This window comes from Delphinapterus leucas, chromosome 3 (genome assembly GCF_059928025.1).
Source record: "Delphinapterus leucas isolate spDelLeu-1000000601 "Yukka" chromosome 3, BTC_Dleu_Yukka2, whole genome shotgun sequence".
Classification (NCBI taxonomy): Eukaryota; Metazoa; Chordata; class Mammalia; order Artiodactyla; family Monodontidae; genus Delphinapterus; species Delphinapterus leucas.
This window is the reverse complement of record NC_143131.1, coordinates 85629067-85642103: the sequence shown is the minus strand read 5'-3', so window position 1 is coordinate 85642103 and position 13037 is coordinate 85629067. Positions and strand designations below refer to the sequence as shown.

The 13037-nt window shown below is 34.6% G+C and overlaps 1 non-coding gene across 1 annotated transcript; it reads right to left on the bottom strand.

The window, feature by feature from the left end:
* Window positions 1–6983: 6983 nt before the first annotated feature.
* TRNAR-CCU (transfer RNA arginine (anticodon CCU)) lies at window positions 6984–7056 on the bottom strand. The gene has a single exon. It is a non-coding gene; the product is annotated as a tRNA-Arg (tRNA).
* Between the last annotated feature and the right edge of the window lie 5981 nt (window positions 7057–13037).

The window sequence follows — 13037 nt, the reverse complement described above, 5'->3', positions numbered from 1 at the left end:
AACATGTGGATCCATGATATTATTACCATTTTACAGATCAGAAAATGGTCTCAAAGAGAACAAGTTACTTGCCCAAGTACATAAAGCTAGTAATTAGTTTAAGTGGGGAGTTATAACCCCTATTGGTCTGACCTAAAAGTCAAAGTGGCAAATAGCTAAGCTGCCTGCTTTTTCACCTCCCACCTAAGGTGTTAATTCCTTCAGTGCAGAAATTATCTCTTTATGTTGCCCTGAGCACTTACTTAGCCCAGTGTTTTATGAATAGGTGATGATCAATGCATATTTGTTGTAATGAGAGCTCTGAAAAAAACTCTGAGAATCATCATTCTTATTTTCTGATTCTCAGAATAAAGAACCAAAGTTGACTAGAATTAGCAATAAGAGAGACCTCCACACACACTTATTCTGTCAGCACAAATGATAGAGATATTACCTGTGCCTTTGTAAGTGGGTATTTTCTCATAAAATTAAAACCTAACTTGTGAACCAGTCTTACTATCTTTGGCATTCTGCATTATGGTTAACACTTAGTCCACAAACTTGAGTATGGAAAATGAATCACATTTCCTTATTTTCTTTGAATCAACTTAAAGCAAACTCTAAGCCTTCATCTTTCCAGGCAGCTGACAAATCTAATCTTGGTTTTCATCCCCAAGGCTCTATCCATACCCTCAAGAAGGGTTATGACAAGACCTGTGCAGCCCCAAAGTCAAGGTGTGTTCCTCTGATCATTATCATCTGTCTCCACCTATTACTGCTGAGATTCTTATGCATGGCATACGCGGTCTCTTCAAGGCTGTGTTATGTATCAATAGAATTCAACTTTCCTAAGTATGGTGCTTAATTTTATGTGTCAGCTTGGCTAGGCCAGAGTACACAGATATTTGGTCAAATACATCTGGATGTTTCGGTGAAGGTATTTTTTTTAAAGCAGATCAGCATTTTAATCAGTAGACTTTGAGTAAAGCAGATTATCCTTTATAATGTGCATGGGCCTCATCCAATCAATTGAAGGCCATGAAACAAAGACTGACCTTTCCTGAGTAAGAGGGAATTCTGCCTGCAGTTTACCTTTAGACTTAAAGCTACAACAACCATTCTTCCCTGAGTTTCCAGCCTGGAGCCTGCTTAGGCTGCAGATTTGAACCTGCCAGTCTCCACAACTGTGTAAACCAATTTTTAAAAGTAAATCAATCACTTTCTCTCCATATCTCTCTATTATGAATATGACTGAATATAAATATGAATATAAATATATATCTTATTGACTCTGTTTCTCTAGAGAACCCTGACTAGTAGGTATACTACACACTACACACCACATTACTCTGCAAGCAATCCTTGATACTTGATGATAGCAAGAAAACCTTCCTCTCCTTTTGATTTCCCAGGAGACTCAGCCCTCAACTGGTCAAATGACTATGAGCTAAGACTCCATTACTTATGTTCTTGTTCCTACAGAGGGCTTTTGAAATAAGTAACCACTTCCAATGTTCACTTTCAATACTCTATCCTTCCCTTCCTTTATTCATTTAACATGCACTTTTAATTAATTCAGTTTTTTATGTAATGTTTTTAGATATACTTAGTAGAAGAAATACCCAAAAGTTCATCTACTCCCTCATCCTGAAAGTAGAAGACTCCAAATTCTGTATAATTTTTATTTCCTGAAATATTACTCATCTTTTGATTTTTTTTTTCTATCATTGAAAAGTATAAAACCGTTCTTACTAGTCAGGCCAAAGAAAAACAGGTGTGAACTGGATTTGGCTCATGACTATCACTTGCCAATCCCTGAAACAGATCAAGATTTCAGAACTATGATTCCTTTTGCTGCCTAGGCACAACAGTCATCCCATAAAAGGGAGATAGGCAAGACAGACATTGAAAAGGTAAAAATAGCTTTTCTCTTTTTTAATATCTGGGAATTTGGGAAGAAGAGGAAATACTGTTTGGGAGAATGTATGAGCAGGATCAGATTAAAATTATAAAAGATCCTAAATGTCACAAGAGACTTCATGGTACCCTTCAGATATAATTCCGAATAAAAACAATACTAAGTCATAAAATAAGTATAAGAAATGCCAACAAAATTTTGAGTTTTCTAACTATGGCTACTTTTTTGTTTAACTGTGAAATATCTAGGACTTCAAATAAAATTTTGAATGATTTCCCTTCTTTGTTTTTTCTCTAAGCATATCTCTCATCTGCTTGCGGAGTAATCCAACTTGACAAATTAATACATGAATACAGTAACTTCCCCTTATATGCAGACATTAGTTGTATTAAAGAGGTAGCAGAACACATTCAAGCAATCACAGTCCAAACAGTAAAACATATAAAAGAAAGTCACAAATAGGAGAGGTAGCTTGAAAGTAGCTAATAATAACTGCTAAGACAAAATTAAAAGAATACTAAATACCTAGGAAGCTAAAAAATATCAGGGAAAATAACTGTTTCAAGAACCCAAGATAAAATTGACAGAGAAATTCAGACACAGTCTTACAATGGAAAAGTCACACAGCTGCAAAGCATTTTCAGTGTAGGCTGGGCAGGCGGTGGGGTGGAGGAAGACAATGTTGAACTCATATGGCAAATGAATGCACTGCCACATCCTATTGTTTAGCTGAGCCAGCCTGAAAATTCATGCAAAGTGCAGAGTTAGTATACATAATTTTACTCTAACGCTTTCTTCCTTGAATTGCTATTAAATTTTAAATAAACTGAAACATGAGCATTTACTAAAGTCATTATGATTCCATTACCCATGGCATGCAGATCTGTACCCATCAAGCCAGACACTCTTTGCACTGAATTCTGTTCACAGTTTCTCTTCTGACTTTTTATTTATTTAGTTTGCAGATCTTCAGTAAGAAACATTCAGTGTCATCTGAAAGGACATATACTGAAAAAAACTAATTTCCTCCCTTACTGGAAGTATGTGATGTGTGACTTCCCATTGACAATTGCCAACAAGGCACAGGTGTGCACCGCGTGAGGCGGTGAAATTGTGATTATAGGAAGAGAAATATTGTGATTCTTTCCCTATATCCGTAATGTAATCAACCCCAAATGAGTTCCTGCTTTTCTTTCTCATAGTAAACACCAAGCCTGGGAAGCAAGAAAACCAAAAACTTGCCATATCCAGATTCATAACTATTGTAACTGGATTTAGAACTAAGAAGAAAACCTTTTTCCCCCCTTCATTGATTCTTTGGTTTACTACAGAAGATTGTCCTGGAAATCTGTGTTCTAATTTTTTTCATACTATACTAGTTTAAGTGGTAAAATCCAACATCAAATGGGTTTTCCTTATTTTTTTTTAAATTAATTTATTTTATTTAGTTATTTTTGGCTGTGTTGGGTCTTTGTTGCTGCATGCCGGGTTTCTCTAGTTGCAGAGTGCGGGGGCTATTCTTCGTTGCGGTGCGCGGGCTTCTCATTGCAGTGGCTTCTCTTGTTGCGGAGCGCAGGCTCTATGTGCGTGGGCTTCAGTAGTTGTGGCACTCAGGCTCAGTAGTTGTGGCTCATGCACTCTAGAGTGCAGGCTCAGTAGTTGTGGCGCAAGGTCTTAGTTGCGCCATGGCATGTAGGATCTTCCCGGACCAGGGATCGAACAAGTGTCCCCTGCATTGGTAGGCAGATTCTCAACCACTGCACCACCAGGGAAGCCCCTCCTTATTCTTAAATTTAACTAAATCAACCATTTAACACTTCATTCTTTAAAAGGTAGTTCAGAAAAAGTATAACTTCCCTTTGTTTTTAGTTACAAAAAAATTGTTTTAAATGGAAGTGCTTATAAATTTGACTCAGTAAAAAGAAAATCAAACTTATCAAAACTAAATAAGGCAAGACATCAAATAAAATATTATTCATTCAACACCTACTTATTTCAACTCAGATGGGTGAAAACAACTTATATACACAGTTATTCAACATAGGGTTATTTGCACTAGGATGTTTAGAAAAACCCTAAATATCCATCAATAGGGGATTAGTTAAATAAACTGTGGTATATTTATACATTACATCCATAGTAAAAGGATAACCAAGATCTTTTTGTACTAATATGAAATAGTGATCTCTGATACATATGACTCTAATATTCTACACTTTGTTTTTAAAAGATAAACAAGGATGTGTGTGTATTTATGTGCTTGTCTATATATGCATATAGTATTTCTGTAAGGATACGAACAAAGGGACAATTTTGGTTGCCTATGTGGAGAAAAATTAGATGGCTGAGAAACATTGGCTTAAAGGAAACTTTCACTGTTCTCATTTTACAGCTTTTGAATGTTTGAGCCATATAAATGATTTCCTATTCAAAATATATTAAATTTTAAAATTTTAGAAATAGTTCTTGAGTTTCTAGTATGTTAAAACATGATAAATGCAATCAATAACTATATTGTACTCCATAGACAGATTATCACTAATTTTGGACTGAATACATAATGCATCATACTTATATCAAACCAATTAAAATCTCATGAGATAAACATGATCAGGTTCAGTTAACCCAGATGAGCCCCTAACACTGAAGTCTGCTCGATAGAACTGATTTTACTTGTGGGAAAAATAGGCAGATATAGATGGGTTATGATGTGGGAGACATGATATATATCAGTATGACCAAATTTACCTCTTCTACCATTAAGTCATGCTTTCTGAAATTCTCCCTATTGGTAAGATAGAGGAAGAACTCTTTGGAGTGCAATTTACAATATATTGGCTAGCTTACATATTAACATAAATTAGATCACATAATTTAACACAATCTATAACTAGGTCCAAGGAACCAAAGGAATATAACACAGGCAAGTTTTACTCTTGCAGAAGGGAAAAGTTTGGAACCATGTAGAGTCTTTGCCAGATCTACTGGATACAAGAGATGAACACTCCTAGTATCTGGTTACTAAGCTGTTAAACATCCAAAAGGAATAATTTAAATAGAGGCTAGAAGCCTTAAAGAAAACTTGGTTTAATTTTAAATTTTGAATAAGACTAGCTCTCAGCAATGGAAATAGAAGTTTTATTAAATATAGGCAAGTACCCATTTACAGCAAGGAATTAAGAAATTAAAAGAAATCTCTGACTATAAGTCTCTGATTGAATAGTTGCTGTTTGCATAATTAAAAATCACAATATCCTAAATGTGCTTTACTTCTTAGAAAACATTTTCTTAAATTGGTACCAAAAGAAGCCAAATTAAAAAAATAATCAATAATGGCAAGGGCAAAGAGTAATTAAAATCCACTACACAGTAATTAAAATAATAAACATAAAGTAAGATTAGGGTTACTGACTAGTTTTATATTTAAATCTTTCTTGGGTATGCCCTCTTTCAAATGTTTTCCTTTCCATTAGAGCTTGTTGGTACAGAAAGCAGATCCCCAAATACGTTAAGTTGGGATTTTACAATTAATTTTAAGTATATACATTAAGTCTGAGGGAAGGATGCCCGTTTCAGATGGCAATATTTTTTTTAAGTACCAAGTGAGAAAGTAATAAAAAGGGGCTTGCTTTAGGCAAAATTATTCCAAACTTCTGGCCCAAAAATGGTGACTACAGGTGCAACTAAAATTTTAATGCTGGAAATATTTTTTTAATTTATCTGGTCATTAGGTATTCTGAAAATGCATCTTCTTCCTAAAGAAAAGAAAAATGGCCCAGAGAGAAAAATTAGGTCATGGGATCAATAATAAACACAAATCTGTTTATATGAATATGAGAAAAGTTTAGAAATAAGTGTTATGGTCAAAGTTAGAAAAAGTTCAGTAATTAGAAACACTGTTTCTAAATTACCCAAGGTTATTTTAGGGTCCCAAAAGTATAGGGCTTTCTCTCTTATATTAAAGTGGTTATTATAAAAGTCAACCAAGTAAATTTTTCTCAAGAAACATGGTATTAAACATATTGCTGAAAATTTAAATAAAGCTAGGCTAATCCTATCCATACTTTCTAGTGTACAAAACTTTTCAATTCTGGAGTGATCATATGAAAAGCAAGAGAAAACAATGAAAGATATTAAAACATAATTAAAAAGACAAAGCAACATTGGTCCATAATAAGAGAAAAATGCAATTCCTTCACATTTTAATTTTGTTTAAGAAAAACAGTGAGGGAAGTATCACAGACAGCGCATTCTGATTCTGGTACCATTTTATTTGTGTATCATGAAATTTTATTCAAAAATTAATTTAAATTGGCCTCCATTAAAATATTATAATATATAGTAAAAACCATTCTGAGGGCTACTAAAAAAAGGAAATAATAATGAAAATAGACCCCATTGAGGAAGCAATTAAAGGACTGAAAATGAATATGTCTCATTTAACACCATCAGTAATGGTTTGGAAGAAAGATTATGAAATTTTCAGTTCATGATAAATCTAATGGTGTTGCAAATTCTAGTAAAGACAGAGAAGCTAGACAAATGGACCTAAGCGAAAAGAAATATGGGGTAGAAATAAAATTAGATTCAGTTTAGAAAAATTAAATTTAACATTGTACGTTATCAGAAATGTAAATCATCAGTGAGAAATGTAAGAAAGAAATGTCAAGTTGAACCACAAGAATTAGATAAAAATTTGATATGACAGCAAGATGTGCCCAATAAGAACCAAGTACAATTTCAAATTCACAATCCTGAGTTTCTGCAGAATATACTTTTTCAATCAAAATAATTTATGTGCATACTGACTGCTGTTTGTTAAATTAAAGGAAGGAATGAAGTGATGAAATACCATTTTTTTGGTCTGAGATATCATAAAATTGAATTACACTTGCATACTTATACCTTCTTTATAAACTACTATATTAAAGTCTTTTTAAAAGAAAATATTTATTATTTATTTGGCTGTGCTGGGTCTTAGTTGCGACACACAGGACCTTTATTGCCACGTGCAGGATCTTCATTGCCCCTTGTGGGATCTTTAGCTGTGGCATGCGAACTCTTAGTCGCAGCATGTGTGATCTAGTTCCCTGACCAGGGATCGAACCCGGGCCCCCTGCATCAGGAGAGCAGTGTCTTAACTGCTGGACTACCAGGGAAGTCCCTATATTAAAGTCTTTAAATGCTTTTTGTCTCTGGATTGTAAGTGTTATGCTTTTTGAAAGGAAGGCAAGAAAGGATGAAGGAAAGAAGGAAGAGGAGAAGGGAGAGGGAAAGAAAAATTAGGAAACTGGAAAGAAAAACATTTAATATCCCCTAAATGACCATTTATTTGACTACAGGTTTCTTTTTATCTTCCACTCCTCAAACACCTCCAGAAAGCACTTACTGATCAGACAGAAAATTCTCATTTAGAATCTCCATACAAGTTTACATAACGCAAACAAATAATTAGGGTCATCTCAAAGTCAAATGAGTAAAATAACGATGAGAAGAAGAGATAGTACATGGTTGAGTACATTCTATATGACAGGTTGCATATATTATCAAGTTTAATTTTCACAATGACACTAAAAGGTATACCATTTTAAAGAGGTCACTGAAAAATAAAGAGAAGAAACTAGCCAAAGGTCAAGGAACTAGTAGGTGGCAGCAAATTAATTAAAAGCCAAGTCTGTCTGACTCCAAACCTTTCAGCTGTACCATATATTTCCCAAACTGTGTTAAGCACCTTAAAATAGAAAACATATTGAACTCTATCACTGGATCAGCAGTCACATGAAATAGAAGAAGAAGAATAAAGAAAATGAGAAGAAGGAGCATAAATCAACTATACTTCAATTTTAAAAATAAAATTAAAAAGAGGAGAAGGAAGAGAAGAAGACAAAGAAGGAGGGAGAAAAGGCGCCCCCTAGTTACTTAAAATCCTATTGAGCAGTGAGATAACTACAGTTTAGAGATCTGATATGTAAATAAGTCTCCCAGATTTTATAGAAGAGATTTCTCAGTGTAAATTCTGACACAGAAGGTTTCCTGGAGAAGAAAACCCCCAGTATGGGTAGATTTGAATAAGAAAATCAAGGAGGGAAGAATTCCAAGCAGAAGAAACAACACAATTTCTAGAAGGAAATGATGAGCAGCATAGAGGAAGGAAGAATCAAGTCCAGATATTTTCTGGAATGTCACATCTGCTCATATCCTGAAGTGAACTTTCATTTCTTAATATCTTTTTATATTCTAACCAGCTTAGTTTTCCTTTTTTTCTTTGTTTTTGATTTATTTACTAGATTTTAAAATTCACAGGGGTTTGCAATATTTAACTTTTGAGATGAAATCATGTCTCATAATCTAAAATCATTCAAGTGAGGCTGAATGTTCCATTTGACCAATTATTCCTAAACAGCTGACGTTATTTGTTGCATTTTAAATTCCCATCCTTAAATTCACCCTGATTGAGCAATGATCTCCTTTTCATGGTGATAGTTCTTCCTGATAAGTGATCATGTTATATATTTCCAACAGAAAGACTGCATGGGACCCACCACCAGGAGTTAGTTTCTACTGGGACTTACCATGAAAAAACTGCTAAGTTTTCCAAATATTACATTATCAAGGACTAACCCATTGATATTTTGTGCTTAAACAATATTTGCACTGTTGGGCAAGAGAAGTGAATAGCTTAGTTCAGCACCAGGAATAAGGCAAAGCTATTACTCACTTATGTTACATAACATTACTCTCCAAAAGGACAACATCTTTCTCCTTACAAACAAGTTTTCATCTTCCACTTTTTCTTGTTTCTTTGGAAGACAGACAGTATCTATTTATACAGAGCTAAATTATCAGAATGGGAGAATGGGTGCAAACATGAAACTGTTCAGCTAAAATAATTATAAGATACAATTTTTATAAATCTCAAGAATGCAGTTTGGTCTCCCATTTTTATATCTGCCTCAAAGACCTATGAATCACAGTTGAGGGCAAACTCACTGTCAATGAATATTCCTAAGAGCAGAGATGAGACTGGGATGAAGCTCTTAACCCTCAAAGCTCTGCCCTTTATGCATTTAGTCAGTCACTCAACTAGTATTTACTTAGCACTCAAATCAGGTGATGTTCTAAGCACAGAAGGAGCTGCAGTAAACAAAATCTCTTCTAGCACAGGTGGAAGGAAACCAACATAAACAAATATACAGTTAGATATATAGTATGTCAGGTGAGAATTGCTATGGAGGAAATCAAAGCATTGTAACACAGTAGGGAATGCTGGAGGCAGTGGACAGAGAGGTTGCCAATCTATATAGGATGATCATCGTGGTAGTATTATGGACACCCCAGAGGAAAGTGAGGCTCATTCTGAGTGTAAAGAAATAGTATGGATACAGAGACAAGATGTAAACACTAAGACCATGCCTGGATAGTAAGGTCATTAGCGTGGCATCAAGGAACTCTAAGCTGGTAGCCATCCAAACCCAGAGTACCAAGGGATTAACTAAATTGTGAAGAAATCGCTGAAGAAGACCTAGAACTAAATGTGGTACTGGAAGTGTAAACAGTAGCTATATTACATGATGCCTAAAAGGAAAGCGAATTCAGGGCTTGTGATTGACCTTATGGTCCTGACACTTTATCACAGGAGCTTTGGTGACTTTGTCCCTGTTTCTCAGAGGAAATGAAGAGATTACATGATCTTTCTACCAATAACAAACACTCAATGCCTAAAATTGTATAATGGGGAAGACTGGTAGATATGGAGTTACAAGACAGATGATTGAAAGCCTTGGACCCCCCAAATTTTATCATAATCTGGGCCCTAGATTTCTCAGAGAAAGATCTGATACATATACCAAGTGCTCATGTATCATAAAATAAATCAAGAAGGTGGAAATTATGAGATAGATTGTAAAGTATAAATATAGGTTAAATCATGGAATAATAATATACAGACAGGAAGAGAACAACAAGGTACTTGTAATCTTTCTTTCCAATGGTCAAGAATGACTTATAATATGTAACTTTTGGGAAAATGTTAATATGTCCACATCATACCTCTTCCTACCCTCCTATGATCATCTAATCTAGAACTTCCATTAAACATCCTTTTTTTTTTTTAACATCTTTACTGAGGTATAATTGCTTTACATTGTTGTGTTAGTTGCTGCTGTATAACAAAGTGAATCAGCTATACGTATATATATATCTCCATATCCCCTCCCTCTTGCATCTCCCTCCCACCCTCTCCGTTAACATCCTTTTAAGGTAACTGTCTATATACTTTCTCTATGATTAAAAAAAAAAAAAAAGGAAAAAATTTCCCTTAAATTAAACTCTAATCACTTGCATCAGTAGCCCATAGATTGCTACACAAAATATCCACAATCTGATTAATATACAGTGTTTAATAAAGATTCCTTAAACTATTTGTCATCACAACATAAAACTTTGGACATATTTAAGTTTCAGTCACAGGCAGAAAATTGGGGGTTTTGCTTGGCTAAATTCTAGACATTGAAGAAGTCATCCAAGTATATTCTTCAGGTCGAGTTCCACCAGGAAAAGCAAGCCACTGAGAGTCCATGGCAATGCTCCAAACCATGATGAACCCAGGCAATTTCATTTTTGTTGACCACTGCTTCAGGTCACTGTAATTTAATGAGTAGTAATCTTATTTAAAAATATGTTGTAGGCAGCAAGGTGCCTGTTGGGAGAAAGTGGCTATGCATGAACAGTTCAATATGCATTGTGTGCTTTCAACCATTCAATAATCGATTCACCCTTGTTATAAGAAAATAAATGTCAAAGTTAATTTCTGAAGAAAGCATTTACAAGGCTATCACATTATTAAAAGTTTCCATGGGTTATCTTCTGTTTGTTTATTTGTTATGAAATCTCTGTGCTATGTTTCACAATATCTCATTCAAAAACTATATGGGAATCCTAAAAGTAAATTCCAGCAAGAAGATTGGCTGCATTTCTTTACCAACACCAAAGTGTTAAAGGCTTATTTGGACTAAAACATTTTACAGACTCATCTTTTTTTCCCCCTCTAGTCATACTTTTAAATATGCCAGCTGCATTTAAGAAACTATCAAATAAGGCTTTCAGCAGGCTTAACTATAAGATGTCAGATCTGCTTCACGTGTTATTCAGTAATTTTCAATTTCTAAAAATTTGTTCATTAAAAGAAGATAACATATTCTTTAGACTAGTCAGAATTTTCAAAAGTCTTAGTTATATGCTATGGGCTTTCAACATTTCCCTGTTGCCACAAAAATGGGTTTATGAAGTACTGAATCTGTGCAGCATAATCACAAACATTAAATTGGCATATAAAAGCATTCCAACCTAGCATCTCTACTGTCTATGCTAGTGGTTTTGCTGCTTTTATAGCAATATCTTACCCAGCTGTAATTCATTCAGGAAGCCTTAAATACTATCTTTCATTGAACTGGATTTCAGAGGAGTGTCTTATACATTGTGTATCATTTGTCTCTTAGATAGCTGAACTCTCAGCACATCATATTGCCACATCAATGAGTTCTCTGGATAAAAAATCAAACCAGAGAACTATACACACCAGAGCACCAAAAGCAGTGCATGAGTCTTATTCATTTGACTTCAATTAGTAGGGTGAGTGGTAAACAAGATTCATTTCCCTGGATTCCAATCTCACTGTATTTTTTTAAAAATTGATTAAAAGTTCACTCCAGTGAGTAAATATACTTGGTTATCTAAGTTACTAAACTTGGTTTCCTCATATCTTTTTCTCTCTAAGAAGTTTACTCATAATTTTAAATGACACGGCACTTATACATAAGGCTGAACATGTTTAGGGTTTTACCTATTAATAACAAACCCACTCTGCCATTAAACCAGTCTAAAAACAACTCAAGCAAGTCATCTAGGTAGCTTTGGAAAAGTAATAGTCTTGCACTTGTTCATCTGCTATAAAGTTCAGTCAGGATTCCCAACCCTTCTATTTTAATGGCTCAAACCTTTGATTTTAATTCCCTGTAGAAGAAGAAAGCAGATGTTCTCTTCTGCCATCTACCTAAACTGAAGTTAATTAAATTCTTTCTTGTAACTAAAACAAGAAAGAATCTGAAGTTAACAGCTACCTTAATTCTTCTGTGTGTCATCTGTGAATGTAATCTGCTTTTGGAATGGGCACTGTTCAGCAGCTTCTCACTTGATTACAGAGAACTAGATTCATTTGAGCTGATGTCAATAGTGTTACTTTTATTCTTACAAAGGTCAAGTCACTTCCATAATCCTCAAAGGAAACACTAAACTCAACTTACCCTAACCATGCAAAGAGAGTGCCCGGTGCCATTTGCCAAAATAATAAAGTGTGACCGTCTTCCTCACACTTTGGTTGTAAAGCAAGTTCAAGAAAAATAAGACCTAGTATTATTTGTTGGCTTTGTAGCCTAGTATCTATCCCTACTTCTTGTGATAATGATGCCCCCTTTCTTACTCTATTTGGATCTAGTGAGGCTGAATCTATACCCACAAATGAAACGTACAACATATACTTAAGATTTTCCACTTCTTCAACCAAAAGATTGGTTTGGGGAGGGCACAAGATCCACATTAAACCAGTTATGGCAACAGATCTCAAACCTAGAAAGCAGGCTCTTTCTCCTGAAACTGATTTTGTGATGTTATCAATTTGATGCTCTTGGAGGAATAAAAACTAACACAGTAGAAAGCAGAACTAAAAGATGGGAGAAACTTGAATTCTGATAATGGTTTCAGACTATGAATTCAGCTGTACACTAGGACTTTTCAGTTAGGTGAGTCAGTTTGCTTCAAGCCAGATTGGGTCAGATTCTCTGTTATTGAAAGGAAAGAGACATTTTGGGCTTCACAACTGGAAAACAAAGATTCTTGAAATCTACTCTATAGCAAGATAGATCTACTCTATCTAAAGATAGAGACATCACCTATCAAATGCAAAACATCACTTTTAACACAAGAAAGAAAATATCACAATATTCAATTAAAAAAGAAAAGAAAGAGGACAAATAGATGTCTATCAAGGCAAGTTGACTGCCTTTTTAGTTTTCAATCAATTCTCTTTTTTCCCCAGAATCCAAACACTTTCTAAAGTACCAGTTATAAGTAACTCATACTTTAC